The sequence below is a fragment of the Camelus ferus genome, chromosome 3, assembly GCF_009834535.1.
Source record: "Camelus ferus isolate YT-003-E chromosome 3, BCGSAC_Cfer_1.0, whole genome shotgun sequence".
In the NCBI taxonomy this organism is placed as follows: domain Eukaryota; kingdom Metazoa; phylum Chordata; class Mammalia; order Artiodactyla; family Camelidae; genus Camelus; species Camelus ferus.
Window position 1 is genome coordinate 104,553,121 of NC_045698.1, and position 15,820 is coordinate 104,568,940.

The 15,820-nt window shown below is 41.0% G+C and overlaps 1 protein-coding gene across 6 annotated transcripts in view; it reads right to left on the reverse strand.

Annotated features, from left to right (window-relative positions):
* HTR4 (5-hydroxytryptamine receptor 4) overlaps positions 1-15,820 on the reverse strand; it is a 353,363-nt gene that overhangs the window by 24,409 nt on the left and 313,134 nt on the right. The window lies entirely within an intron of this gene.

Below are 15,820 nucleotides of genomic sequence, written 5' to 3' on the forward strand. Positions count from 1 at the left end.
GAAAGAGGAAAATTAGATGGGAAATAGAGAATAAAAATAAGGAAAGAAGAAAAGAGAAAACAATGGGGGGAAAGAGAGGTGAGTGGGTAGCAGAGGACGGGGAGGAAAAAGGAGAGAGAAGTGGGCAACGAACAGAGGAAAGAAAAAACAATTGTACAATAAAACGTTATGTTGGCCGATGAGTTTCCGTTACTGTAAATTTAAACTTTAGATCACACATATGAGACCATTGCCAGGTGTTGGCCCCATATCCCTCTTGCCCACCCAGTACCTGAGGAGCTCGACATACACCTGAGGGTCTGCTCTGTTTCAGGCATAGATTCAACACTATCCTCATGCCTGGGCATTTTAGAAGCTCCTGTCCAGCCCTCTGGGCCTCAGTGTCCAGACAGCTGTAGTCCTCTTGAACAACAACTGGAGGTGACCCAGGTTTGGCCCTACATCTGAGCTCTAAGAACAGTATCTCAGACTTGTCCCCATCCTCTTGGTCACCTACCTATACTGAGGTGATGCTCTCAGTCAGTGTCCCTTAAATTGTGGTCCAGAGATTCTACCCTTCTCCCCTGCATCACTCACCTGAGGGGACTTACTTAAATAGCAAGGATCCCCTGAATTAGAGTCTACTGGGGGGGGGGACCTGGAGTTTGCATTTTGACAAGTGGAAGTCATTCCTGCTGTTTCCTAAGTGTGTGCAGTTCTCCCTTCTGGGCACATGCACTTCCTGACCTCCTTGTGGTTGAGTGGGGGCAAGTAATTGGTTTGGCTTATGAGCCATGAACAGAATTGACATCTGTTACTTATGGGCTGAAACATTTGTTTCTCTGATGCCAAGAATGTAAAATTCTGAGTGTTTACTGGTCTATCATTTTCTACTTACTGGCAGAGACCACCAACCTCATTCCCCTTTATCAGGGTCTGATCTTCCTCATGGGACCCTTTCTTCAACCCAGATTTTGCCTACGGTACTAGCTTTCTTCTTACCTCTACACAGAGGTGCAACTTGCCCTACTCAATGATCTTGTCTCTAACTCCCAGACTGCTTCTTGTATGTTATTTCAGTCTTGGAGACCACTGCTTCCACGCCCAGGAAGTTCCTGGCATTTGACAAAAGGCAAAATACCACGGTAGGTCTATCAGCTTCTGTCTTTGGAAGAGTCAAAGCAAAAGTGCAAAAAGAGCCTGCAGGCTAAGTCTAGTCTTTAAGATTTTATACTATTTAATGATGAGCCACTCCCTTACATTCCTCATTTTATGCAGTTCATTTTGTTAATTTTTCCCACCTCTTCTTTTCTTAATTCAGAGCATAACACATACAACGATTATATTCTTTGAAGCAGTGGAGGTAGGATGAGTTGGGAGAGAGGGTAGGATGAGGAGAGCTCCGTGTTGGAGCATAAGAAGAGAGTGCCTCAGGAGCAGGGAGGGGAGAACAATACCTTTCCCCGCAAGGCATCAAGGAGCAGCTGGCCACACTGTGCCGGAGAGCTTCCTGCGGCCAGCAAGACGTGGGATGTCCAGAGTGTAAAGGACAACAGACCAAAGAATGGGAGAGGAACTTACTTAGGAACTCATTTTCTCTATCTGTAAAACTGACATGGTAGCCAAATCTAACTAAATATAAGTCAGTAATGGATATAATCATGAATAGCTGGAATTCCTTCCACACCCCTGACTTGTAAGAAAGGCAAATTGTATCACAGTGGCACATTTTTCTGAATGGCTACATTAATAATTATCATGTTTATTAACAGAGATGACGAATCTGGAGTATATGAAAATATCCTTTCCTCACTTCCTGCTAGAGGACATAGATTAGATTTTGTACATTTAGCATCGTCCTCCTTTCTCTTGGTCAGAGCATCCCAAATCCTTGGGAATAATCTCTTCTCTGTTGCCATCTGTGTGGTTGGGAAAGTAAATCATGGGACCCTGACTTTTCCAGCCAGGGAGTGACCCAATCAGACTCTCCTGGGACTCTAAATGTCATGCAGAATGATGCAAACACGAGAAAGTTGGCAGAGGCCCCTCTGTCCTCACAGTAGCTTCTTAGTGGGGCTGAGCGTGGCTCCTGCTCCTTGAATCTTTGGGCAGCCATGGTCTTGCCGCTTTGGGTCCTCATTCTACAGCTCTTCCTCTGATTAAATAAGCCATCTCATATTGTATTCCCATTGTATTCCTTTTTTGCTGAAGTTGATGTTAGGGGCTGAACTGCGTTCCCTTCCCCAAAAGACATGTTAAAGCCCAAACCCTCAGTGCCTTGGAATATGACCTTATTCGGAAACAGGATCTTTGGAGAGGGAATAAAATTAAAATGAGGCTATTCAGTGGGCCGTAATCCAATATGACTGATGTCCTTATAAAAATAAATTTAGACATAGACAGATATGCTCAAAGAGAAGATGGCCATATGAAGATGGAAGGTTGAAATGGGGTTTCTACAACCCAAGGAACACCAAAGATTGCCAGAAAAACCACCTGGAGCCAGGAAGAGGCAAGGAAGAATCCTTTTCATACAGGTTCAGAGGGAGCAGGGCCCTGCTGACACCTTGATTTCAGACTTCTAGCCTCCACAAATGTGAGATAATAAATATCCTGTTGTTCCAAGCCACATAGTTTGTGGTGCTTTGTTAATACAGCTTTCACAAAAGCTAACAGAGTTGGCTAAAGGCGGTCTTGATTACTTGCAACCAAAGAATCTTGCCTCAGTAAAAATGGTTTTGAATGCCAGGTCTTTCATAGAGGCTTAGTTCTAAGTAAGAATATCTTTGTTTTTATTCAATATACCTCCAGATCATAGCTCAAACCATAGCATCCTTTCATTTACCAACCCAAAGAAGTCAATCAAAGGATAAGTGAACAACAGACGCTGCCCTATTTTTGCTGAATAATTTGTACAATTTATAGTTTTTGAGGTTTGGAAATGGTGCCAAGACATTGGGTAAAGACAAGCCTTTAGGAATTTTGGTTGGATCTCCAGTCTCATATAAATCCAAAAGTTCAAAAAGACAAAGCCAAATTAAACATCTTGCAGGACGAAAGGTACGTCTGAGGAAGAAAGATGAAGACTTTCTCCGATTTCCATAAGTGGATGTAGATATTTAGACGATTATATTGGGAAGACCATAGAATCTACAGAAGAGGACTTTGAATATATGGTTATACTCATGTTCTTAATATTGTTATAAAAGCCTTTCTTTCTCAGTCTAGCTTGGCCAGGGTGATTGTCTGATTCCCATGGCAAGATGAACATCCTGTGGGAAATAAGATCTCCCCAATTTCTGCTGCCTAAATGTTCTGTACTTTAATTTGCATTACCCTAGGCTACCAGAAGCTGCTTCTACAGAGAAATAAATAGTGGTGACAGGTTTCCTTCTAAAGTTCAACTTTAAGGGGGATGGATACACATTCTACCAATCCCGTACACATTTACGTACAAAGTTTGTGTCCTGGACAATGAATGCCTGGAATAAAGTTGCATGAACAGCTCATTCCCCAGGTGGCTAAGGTGGGACACAGCCATGGTTTCCTGCACAGACAGCTTAGAAAGTTACTCTTGCATAATATAGGGTGGTTGGGCAAGCCTGGGAAAAAATCCTTTATTTTCTACTTTAACAATTAGCAATAGGGGAAAAAATAATTTTATACTCTTTATTTATTAGAATGATTGAATTGTGAATGATAGGGAAAGATGAATAAGAAAAATACCAACTTGTGTCTCCATATGTGTTTTTACTTAAATATTCTCCTCTACATCTTCAGTCTGGTGCCATGTCTTATAATAAACATAATTTGATTTTCAAGCAGCATGGTGTCGAGAATATAAGGTTTTTATCTGGAGCTCAAATTAGAGCATTCACTTGACTTTATGCGTCCAAGGCCTTGGCACCTCTGAAACAGCTGCCATAAATAAGCCACCTAATGTCCTTCTAATTTCTTTCCTCATATCTTTCTAATCTTTGCTTTCTAGCAAAGAATCTAAAAAAAAAAAAAAAAAAAGTAGACATTCTCTTGAAGGCTGCATTCAAGAATCTAAAGTATGTGAAAGTAAATATCACTGAGTAAAAAGATTAATAAATATTGAGTCTCAATGTTAACTAATGGAGCTTCCTTAAAGTTCTAGCTTTTGTCTATAGATCGAGGACCAGACAGAAATGGGATAATTTCATTTTTACCTACCATAGTTGCTTTTTAATATCTATATTTGGATTATATTATCCATGCTAATAACAAATATATTTGTTGCATTATGAACCATCCCCAAAACACACATAAGACACTAATAGACAAAAGTAGTTAGTTAAATCTGCAAGTTCTTTGGAGTTTAGGCAAAATGTGCTGCTTAAGTTAATAAAGAGCAACTCTCCATTTACTTATTAAGAGCTCTACTTGTATTATCTCATTTAGTCCTCACAAATACTTTTGAAACAGGAATTCTAAATGCACCCATTTCACAGATGAGGAAACAAACAGAGAAATGTCAGGATTTGTCCAACATCCCACAAGTGGTAAGAAACAAGCTGGGATCCAGCCCAGGCAGCCTGACTCAAGGGCCAGGATGTTAATCTCATTACTATCACTTCACTCTGCCACCTCCCTGAAATTCCCAAAGGATTATTCTAATGCTTTACAAGCCACTTTAGAAACAATCAAAACATAAAAACACTGAATCTCAGAACTTGAAGGATCCTCAAAATCTTCAAATCCTCAAATCCCCTCTAAAATGAGGTACATCCAAACCTGCATGAATGCACTAAGGACTGGGAATTCGCCAAGTCCTACACAGTGCATTCTAAACTTAAGGCCATCCTGAAGTTAAAAAGTTTCCTCCAAAGTTGATTTTCTGTAACTTTCAGTTTTACCTTCTGGCTCAATTTAAAACTTCTGTCTCTAATTCTTCTTCTGCATAGTGGTCGCACAGACTTCTGGAGAGAATATTTGCACTCCTCTGAAGTCTTACTTTCTGCAGGTAAAAATATGCCCAGTTGTATTCAGCCAGGGTTGATTTTGTTTGCCAAAGGCTATTTGGCAGCCTCTGGAGACGTATTTTGTTGTCATAACTGGAAAGGGTGATGCTACTGGCATCCAGTTGGTAGAGGTCAGGGATGCTGCTAAATATCTTACAAGGCACAAGACAGCACCCACCCCAACTCACCCAACAAAGAATCATGTGGTCTACAATGACAGTAGGGACACAATTGAGAAACCGGTTCAGAGGAGGTGATTTTCACCAACAGCGGGGGCCCCATGCCCTCTGCATGTGCTGTAGTGTCCATCCCTCCTAGAAGTGGGAGCCACAAGGAGAGCACAATATTCTGATGCATTCTACACAGACCAGAGAAGATTAGTATACCACCTTCCACTCTGCCCACCCTAACTTAATACAAGCTGGGGGACACCCAGCAGTACAGTACAAGACCCCTGCACAATGAGTGACCAAGGAGCTAGGACAGGAGGTGAGAAAAGTCTATCTCTAACTGATTTATAAGTTTCAGAGATGTTGGCCTGTTCACAGTTGTATCCCTAATGCCTAGTATGTACTAGATATAGAGCATGCTCACAAAAGAGCTGAATGAATAGCAAACCTTTCATCACAACCAATTAAAGTGTGGGACCAAGTTATGGGGATGTGAAAGGTCAGCTCTAGCAGGGGGATGGGGACAGGCTTTCTACAAAAAGTATATTTTAAGTTGAATTTTAGAGACTGGGTAATAATGGCGGAGGCGAAAGTGTAATCCAGGGGCTATGAAGAGTGCAGAAAAAGGCCCAGAGACAGGAAATTATATGGAGATACACACACACACACACACACACACATATATATCCATATATCCACATAGCCATATAAATATAAAAAGAGTACAAGTTAACTGGATGGGGGCAGGTCTCAGAGCACTGATTCTCCAACCACAGTGTGCTTCAGAATCACCTGCAGAGCTTGTTCAAACACCCGTTGCAGGTAGATCTTGACTGCAGTCCAAGAATTTGCATTTCTGATATGTTCCCAAGTGATACTGTTGCTGGTGGTTCGGGGGCTACATTCTGAGAACCACTGTCTTCCAGGTTTTGAATGCTATGCTAGGAGGAGTCAACAACAGTTTTTTTTGAACTGAAAAATGTCCACCACACTCAACACTGCCACATGCTCTACTAAAAAGAACTGAATTACAACAAATTCAAGAGAAAGTGTAGTCAGTTCACAGGCTAAGTGCATAGTATTTATCAGAGAAAGCAATTGTGTTTCATCTCGGGACTAGAGCAATCTATAAGATCTATTCTCTAGACTTCCATTGGACAATTCCCATTCTTCTGTAACTAGAAAACCTTTACAAAGTGGTTAAGTGAATGTTCAAATGACAAGTGAGGTTCCAGATGGCCAAGATTATCTGAGATGTAGCAAGGGTATTTACAAAGTAATTTCTTATGCAAAACACTTCAAAGTATTGCTCACAAAACTACATTAAAATCCCCTTTGGTAGACCAGCCACCAGCTTCCCCATCCGCAGCCACATGTAAATATGTGATCAAATTGCTTTTAAATGTCTCTGGGGACACAATTTACTTTGACAACTCTTAGAAGGCAGCAGTATATTTTAAGTTCCATGCTAATCACTTCCCTGCTTCTCCTGCAATTAAGAAAACTCTTCCTCACTTCCTGCCTTTGCAACCACAGGGAAGGCAGAAAGAGCAAGGAGAACAACCTGGGACCCTAAAATCTCAGAGCCAGGGATCTTAGCAGTCTTTGCATCCAGGTGCCAACTCTCCCTGCCTTTAGCATTTATTAGTCTGTTTATCAGTCTGTCAGGATCAGTTACTTAACCTCTCCAAGATCCAGTTTCCTCGTCTGTCAAGTGGGGAACATTATGTTCCCCTCTTTGATTGGCTGTGAAAATTGATGGAATAATATGTTTAAAACTTAGAAAGTTCCTGGCACATAAAGCTTAACAAACAGCAGCTACTATCTTTACTCCCAGCCCCTCTGATCTTACATGTACACATATATTTGTTTCATAAACGCTACTGTAAACAAATTCAAATATACTTTGGAATCAGGGCCCCTAAATTATTTGACAAATAAAATAGAAGACACCGCGTTCCACATCTCTCCTGGCAGTTGATTCTAAGAAACAAAAGGATACGTGAGTTGGTCTCTAAAGGTGAATGGAAACAATGAGACCATATTGGCTGCAATCAGTGGAGCTGATTATGTGTAGCCTCCTCTGATGGACCCATTCCAGGTCCAGCCCTCTTATCTGAGATGGCTAAAGACAGCATCCTGAGTGATCACTTAGACCAAATCTCTAATCAAGATCAATGAAAGAAAGAAACGTCAACCATAGGAGAGAAGGATGAAGCAGCAGCTGGCTGCTAAGACCTCAGTGTTGGAATGGAATCAGAAAACAGAAACCTTTCACCATGGTTATTTTCCACAACGCCTAATGTAAAAAGCACAAGGTATTCATCTTCAAGATAAGGGGATGAAGAACTCCACTGAATCAGTAAACTTAGGATTGACAAGGGACATTCTGCCTTTAGCTATCAAATCAGCAAGTTCTAGTCCCAGCTCTTTCATGGATGTTTCTTATGACTTTGGACAAATCACTCTGAGTCTTTCTGTGTTTCCGTTGTCTAGTGTGTAAACAGGGTATAGGTTACATCCAAGTTTTGGTAAGAGGTTGTAGTTGTAATGGAATAAAGGTGGCCACAAATTCTTTGACACTTCTCCCAACCAGAGGTGAGGAGTCTGCCCCATTCGCTCACAAATGGGCTGCCCTGGGATCACTTTGACTAATAGAGCACATTAAAAGTGCTGGATGCCAGGCCCAGGCCCAGGCCCAGTTTTTAAGAGGACTCTTGGTTTCTCAGAACCAGGAGCTGTCACATAAAAAATCTAATAGGTATCAATATGAGATCACAAATAGGGACCCCCATGGACAGAGAGAGAAGCCCAGCTGAGCCCAGCCTTCCAGATGACCTCACCAAGATGCCATGTGTGTGATACACTGTGTTGGGCCCTCCAGGCCTGTCCAGTCTCCAGCTAAATACCACCAAATAACTTCAGACAAGCCCAAGTGCCTGATGCACAGAACTGTGAGATCTAATAATACATTATTATTTAAGCCACTAAGTTTTGGGGTACATGTATTATGGCAACAGACAATCACAACAGGGGTAAACAGGTAACACATAGTCTGGGGTAACTGTGGGGTTCGCTGGGCTGTAGTCTTCCCTCCAGGAAGTGATCCGTGTTTTGTGGCAGAACTCTAGAGCAAGAGACTTATTTTTCTGCTCTTAGTAACTGGTTTTGTTATATTTTAGTTCCTTCAGTCCCACTTTGGAGAAGTGGAGAAGGGAGTAAAGCAGCAGTAGCTTCATGAAAAACCTGAAGGCCTTTCCCTCTGGTCCCAAGAGGCTTGACAAGCTGCCAGTCACCTGGAGGATCAATAAAGAGACCCCGGCGGCGACATTCACCAGGAGCCAGGGACAGGAATGTGGCTGAGAACGCAGCCAAGAGCGGATACAAAACTGTGGGTTCCAGGAAGGAAAACCTGTAGGGGTGTGGGGACAGGGAGAGACACCTTCCAGTCAGAGATCTCTGCAGGACATCAGATCAAGCCTTTGCAAGAATCATAATCCCACGTGCAACCTGCAGATTTAATTATACTATGTTCTTCTCTGTTAAACACACTTCTAGACCTTCACAGTAAGAAAACTTGCAGGGAGGGGGATATCAGCTGTCTAGGTAGGTGTCTTTCAGAGTGATTACAGATGAAAGGAAAAAAGATCATCGGCCAAAAATGTCAGCTGGAAACATTTGAGCAGAGTTAACAGGACACACACAAAGGTTACCTTACCAAGGTATACTTTATGACACATATGAATTGATCAGTCTGCTAGCAGATACTGGATAACTGTCCCACTGACCCTTTCAGATTCAACCCAAGGGTAACATCCCTTGGAAGGTTCTTTCTGGCCCCAAAAAGCACAGGAGGAGACTCTTTTCTGTCAGAGATAGGGTTTGGCTCACCATCTGAGGCCTGTTTTTTTTTTTCCCTCCCCGGCACTCTGTATATATCTGCAACATAGTATTTCTCTAACTGTATTACAATTGTCCACTTACTTTTCTGCTACAATGACTATTTCTGCTTTACATGCCATCCATTGTTTGAGAGTACACTCTGTGTCAGGAAGTGTATTCTATGCTAAATATAATTCGATATAATTCCTACAGCAACTCTGAAAGACAGCTCTCATCATCTATATTTTAAATATGAGGAAACTAAGGCACAGAGAATTTATTCTAATTGCCCAGCATCACATGGCCAGGATATGGTAGAACTGGGACTTAAAACTCACAGCTGTCAAAGTCCATGCCGTATAAGCATGCATATGCAGGCCCTATAAGCTTTCTGAGCTGAGATCACACAGAAAAAGACATATTTAAAGATGAAGCTGACATAAGATAATACATAGGAATATTAATTAAGAAGCTACTTCAAATAATCCAGAAATGGGATGGAAAAAAAAAAGAACAAGGAGGAGAAAGATGGATTTTAAAGTTATCTATAGAAATATAGCTATGATTTGGCATCTGGCTGGTCATGGTTGATAAGTAAAAGTTTCCCTCAAAGAATTACACTTAAATGACTAAAAAGTGACTAGTAAATGCACTGTGATGTACAAAAGGAAGAAGATATTAGTTTATGATGGAAATTTCCACTTTGGGTTGAGAAGAGAGAAAGATGCTTAAGGCAAGATGTTGAACAGGCAGCTACCTGTTCAACAGAGCCCGGAGGACCCAGCACAGGACAACATTGCAGGAAGGACAAGGGCAGAGGTGCAGGTGAAGCCACAGGATGAGTGAGCTCTCCACAAAAGAGAGGCAAGATACCCAGGGCTTTGAAGGCTGAGGGTGTAATCTTGAAGGACACTCAGCTATGCAATAGGAGGAAAAAGACAACTATCAGTGTCTGGGAAGGCGCCCACAATAGCCACCAGGAATTTGTATTTAGAAAGGAAAGCAATATTGGAATAATACTTGTGGCTAACATTTACTGAATGCTTACTAAGTTATATTCTTTGTATATACTCAGTAATTTAGTCTTCCCTAACTCCAGATGGAATATATTAGTATGGACACAATTTTACTGATGAGAAGGTAAAATCCAGAAGGTTTAAGAAATTTCCTCAAGATCTAGAATACAAACTTCTTATTACCAGTGGGGAGTGGGGTGGGAAGGGACAGACTGGGAGTACAAAATTTGTAGATACTGACAGGCATATGTAGAATAGATAAACAAGATTATACTGTATAGCACAGTGAAATAAATACAAGATCTTATGGTATCTCACAGCCAAAAAGAATGTGACAATGAACATATGTATGTTCATGTATAACTGAAAAATTGTGCTCTACACTGGAAATTGACACAACATTATAAACTGACTATAACTCAATAAAATAAAATAAGACATTTTCTCAAGATCACACAATTGATAACTGGTCAAGCTGGGATTGGATCCAGGCAGCCTAGCACCATAGGCCTCATTCTTAACCACTTGATATATTGGGACATCTAAAAGGGTAGAAAAACTAACACCAAAGTCATATCAAACAACCACAAGTCACATCTCAGAGCATTCTAGGCTCAGCTAAATGTGCCTGGAATGGCCACTGTGGACTTGTAAGAACACAGGAACAGATGAGAGGAAGACTGACTCTCAGGGAGCTGGTAGTCTAGTGTGAGACAAAGAAACCAGTAAACCAATAAAATGAGTGATCACTGCAATGCTTATATTTAACATTCTAAGCGAGCTCAGAGAAAGAAACAATACATCTTTGGGAATGAAACCCAGTCAGTTGGTGGACAAGCTGACACATCTGAGTAGTGAAGAAGGATTGGATGTTCACCAGGAGAAGAAAAGGAACTCAAGACACAGGTACAACATGGAGTTACGAGGAAACACAGCACACTCAGGAAATGATAACAGACACTCATGGGTGGGAGTTGAGATAGGAAAGACACAGACTGAGGATAATGCTGGGGAAAGCCCTGAAAAACAACCTAAGAATTGAGCCTCTATTACCGAAAAATCTCTGGAGCTTTGCATATGTTATTTTCTGGAACTGTTGCTCTCCGTACCTCACTCTCTCCCCCTTCACTTACTGGCATCTGCATCATCCACAAATCCCAGCTTCAGTATCACTTCTGAGAGCTCTCCCTGCATTGGCAGTCATGTGCTCCAACAAATTCCTTGACTTTTCCTTACTCTATTTTACTATATAATTTTTCTGTAATTACCTATTTACTATGTGTATTCTCCACTAGACTAAAATCCCTGTGATTCAGGGCTTTTCTGATTATTCACCACTGTTCTTCCAGTGCTCTGCTCCCAGCAATTAGTAAGCACTCAATAAATACTGGATGAAATGACTATAAAAATAAGATTTCATATCCCCTAGCATGAAATTCAACTTAACAAATATCACCATTAGGTAATGGCCTTGCCCCCAAAGAGTATGTAAGAAGGGATAACTTATAACATGCATTCCTTGCAGAAATGTATTTCAATCCTATTGGGAAAACAAATGTAATTGTGTGACACGAGTTCACAGTGACAGACATTTTTCATTTACACTTTATAAAATTGAGTTATGCTCCAGGGAGATCATTAAGAAATGCAGGCACACTTATCTCCAGCACAGGATGAAATATGCAATCTTTGAGTCAGAATTGTATGTTTTACAAGCAAATCTGTTTCAAAAGAAAATCTGTGACTGAGAAACTGTTGGAGGAAATTTTGCAGATAAAACACATCAAGTTCCTGGGCTGCCAAGAGGAAGAGTGACAACTCAGTTGGACACATCAAAGAGAAAACTTTGCAATGCTATAGAGAATGGTATACTCAGTGAAGTGACATAGATTTTTTAAAAGGGAACTGCATTTGAGCATGTACGTCGAAGTACAGCGTGATCAGAGAAGGAGCATCAGAATGACTAAAAGTCTGAAAAGCATGGAATATGAAGCCTGTGGAGGGATCTAGAGAGACCTGGCTTAGCATAAAGAAGACTCGGGAATGACACACCTGTCTTGTTGTGGAGGCTCCGTAAAGATACCTGGAAGCCCCCTTTGCTTAGCGTAAGAGAAGTTGGTATCTGCTATTTTTGTCTGCCTAGCATCCCTCTCTCCAGAGGGAAATGCCATTCTCCTGTGACATATGCTTCTGGTAAAACCAGCAACAGTGCCTCACCTCTGCCCAGCAACCAGATGCGTCATCCTCACACCACGATGATTGGTCAAGAGGAGAGTATCTGACTCAAGCAAAGCCAACCGAAGTTCTTCCATGAGAAACAGCATTTAGGCTTCTCTTCCTTGCACTCATGAGTTAAGGGTGGTTTAAGACTCATGTTGTCAATGGCTGTTTTTCTGAAACCAGACTGAGAATGGAGCCAACAAGAAAACAGCACAGGGGCAAAGAGGGAGAGATATAAAGATAGAAACATACATAGAGAAATCGAGGATAGAGAGGGAGATACAGAGAAAAAGAGAAGGAAAGAAAGAGACAAAGAGGAGATGAAGACATATACAAAGGGAGAGGGCTAGACTACATGACAGTATTCAAACCCTGAAGAGCCATGTCTGAGCCCTGACTTTTCAGCTATGAACCAATCAATTTATTTTCTGTCACATGCTGCTGAAAAAGATCTTACTAATATATGACATGATAAGCAAGTTGATAAGAACACTGCACTCAGGAAATTCCTTAGGATATGTAAAGAGAAAGCTCTCCTCAAAGCCTTATTTAAAACATAAATCTATTTGAGTAAACTAAAAATATACTCACATAACAAGTCTGCTTATTGCATACAAAATGAATCGAATTTACAGGGGGCCACTATTTAAAGTTGTTAACCCTAGGGTATAAGGAAAGGAAGAATGGGGGACATTTTTATGTTCTACTTGTGAAATGATGGCATTTTAAAAATAATGCTCAGGTATTATTGTTATGATTTTTTTTAAACTGTGATGATTAGAAAAGATCTTGTAGATCAAACACAAGATCATGAACTTGGCAGGGAGTGAAGAGAAGATAAACGTGAGGGTCCTCAGGAGAAAGAATCTGCCCACAGGAGATACGAGGGCTCCCTTTGCGGGAGAATCTAGGGCATTTCATGAGAAAGCAGAAAGAACATGCTGGTCAGAAAGACTTCCACGCTCCCCACCTTGCTGCGACCTCAGAGGGAACACCTACCACCAAAGTCCTCACGTTCTCAGTGACTTGAGGAATGTGCTGTCCCAGGAACGCTCTCAGCTAAGAGGCTACTGCGGATACTCTCACATTTGAGGAGTGCTAACTTCTAGCAAAGAGAAAGCTAAAGTTTAAAATGTATATTTCAGAAATTAGTAATAACAGAGGGCCCCAACTAAAATCTAAATGACCGTCCAGCCTAGCCAGTACAGCTCCCACTGCCCCCATATAACCATTGTTAACAATTTGGCACAATTTCATTCATACTTACTATCTCTCACACTCACTCATTCATGGACACTCAGATACAAACATCTATATATTTATGTTACAAAAGTAGAATTACTCTAAATATTAATGTCTGAAATTTGCCTTTTTCCTCACATAATATACCAGTGATCCTTCTGGGACAATACACATATCTATTCCTCGTGGTTTTCAACAGCTGCACTATATTCCACTTTAAACCAGTACTCTATTATACTTGGTTAGTTTTCATTTACCAGAACCTTAGATTTAAAATTATCAATTATATGTAAAGCTTTAATGCAGTCTTTGAGCTTCCCTGACCCATACTATATGATGCATGTATTTTAATTATGTTTTGGAAATTATTTCTAATGAGTCAATAAACTTTCATTAATAGGATTCAATTTTCAAGGCACCAGGAAGCACAGTGGAAGAAGAATGCTCATTGAAGAAATGCATCTTATAATATTAATGGAACCTTGCATTTTACTTTGCTCCAGGGGTCTGCCATCTAGGTGGAATTAGGAACCAAGTTATGACTATTCTTGCTTGAGAGACACTACCCTATGTCAGTCACTCAAAAGACTCAGAGCAGCTTTAGAGAGGAGGACACAACATCTTGCCAGGAGCCACATGGCAAGCGGTAACATCACACCTCCCTGAGACACTCACTCTGTACTTCAGCCCAGCCCAGCCCTACCCAACTGTCATGCTGGGAGGAACACAGCAAAACAGAAGCTAGATGATAAATACAATCATACTCTTTCAGGCTAAAATGTCCTGTAACATCAGAGTGGAACTTCCACCTCAAGGAGAATATCACTCTTGGGACAGGGAATGATGGAGATAACTGGCAAGCTTTCCAAGCTCCCAGAAGAAAACAAACCACTTGACTGTATTTAACTTATGATGTTGGAGTTCTGATGTTCACTATCAGAGAAGGAAATGGAATTACTGGCAGCACTGCTCAAAAAGCAGATGTGCTCAAGACTCCATTTGTTCAATGGTGTTTACAAGATACCTAAATCAGTGTTTATGTAATTACTGGTTAATTGTCAATCTCCCAATTAAAAGGTAAATTCCATGAGGGTGGGGGTCTTGTTCTTACTCATATCCTTGTGTTTTTTTCCCACTGGGGAAGATAGAGACATTTAAGAAAAAATTAAAGAGAAATTAACTATGGTTTTAATCACAATTTCCCTAAGTTCTCACAGGAGAATGACAGGTTTGATTGAGTAGAGAGGACTTCTGCAAGGAAGAAAGGATTGAGCTAAAATGTGAAAGGACATGCAAGAGAAGACGGAGCAAAGAAGCTTTCTAGGCAGAGGTATGAGCCAAGGCCCTGTGGTGGATGAACACAGAACACTGGAAAAAAAGAAAGAAGGTCAAGGTAGTGCAGCCTAGAGAGTGAGGCTGCTGAAGGTCATGCAGTGAGGCTGGGGACACAGACTGGAAACAGAGGGAACAAAACCCTACAGGCCAAGGAGTTTGGTCTTGTCCTCAGTGCAATGAAAAGCCATTGAAGAGTTTTAAGCAAAGGAACAATGAGATCAGAGTTGCAGTGTTATAAGATGGCTGTGAGATCTTATAAGTATCAAGCGGATTAGAGGGAGATAAAACAGATGTGGGGGAAAATTAGGAGGTTGTTGCCATGACACGCAAGAGAGGATATTAGTTTGGACTAGGATGGTAGACATGGGGAGAAATAGTTTAGGATCTGTTTAGGAAGGAAAATCAATAGGACTGGTCATTATGTAAATGTTGGGAATAAGGAAAGACTGCATTAAGAATAACTACCTAGTTTCTGGATGTGGCAGCTGCTTGGAGAAGCTATTCACTGAGAAAGAAGTCCAAGTTTGGTAAGAAAGATCATTGGTTGTGCAAACAGTTACAAGAAATTGAAATTAACACCCACTAACATTGAGGGCTGTGCCAAACTGGGCCAATGTTATGCCTTAAACGGATCATCTAACTTAAACCTAAATGTGATCCTATTAAATAGGTGTGATTGCCCCCATTTTTAGAGGTGAAAAAACTGAGACTCAGAAAGGCTTAGTAACTTATTGTCCATTCTCAGAGCTAAAAATTGGCTGAGCTGAGATTTGAACCCAGACCTCAGTTCTAAAAGCAGATGGCTCTTAGAGACAAGCCCATTCTGCTTCATGACAACTCAGGCCTACTCAGGGAAAATTTCACAATTTCAGAAGCCAAACTGTCCTAGGAAACCTTCAATTCTTTTCTCAAGGCTGCCCCAAGTAAACTGTCCACATCAGGAAGATGATTGCACACTCCCCCGATTCTTCATTCCCCACCCAGTTCTCAT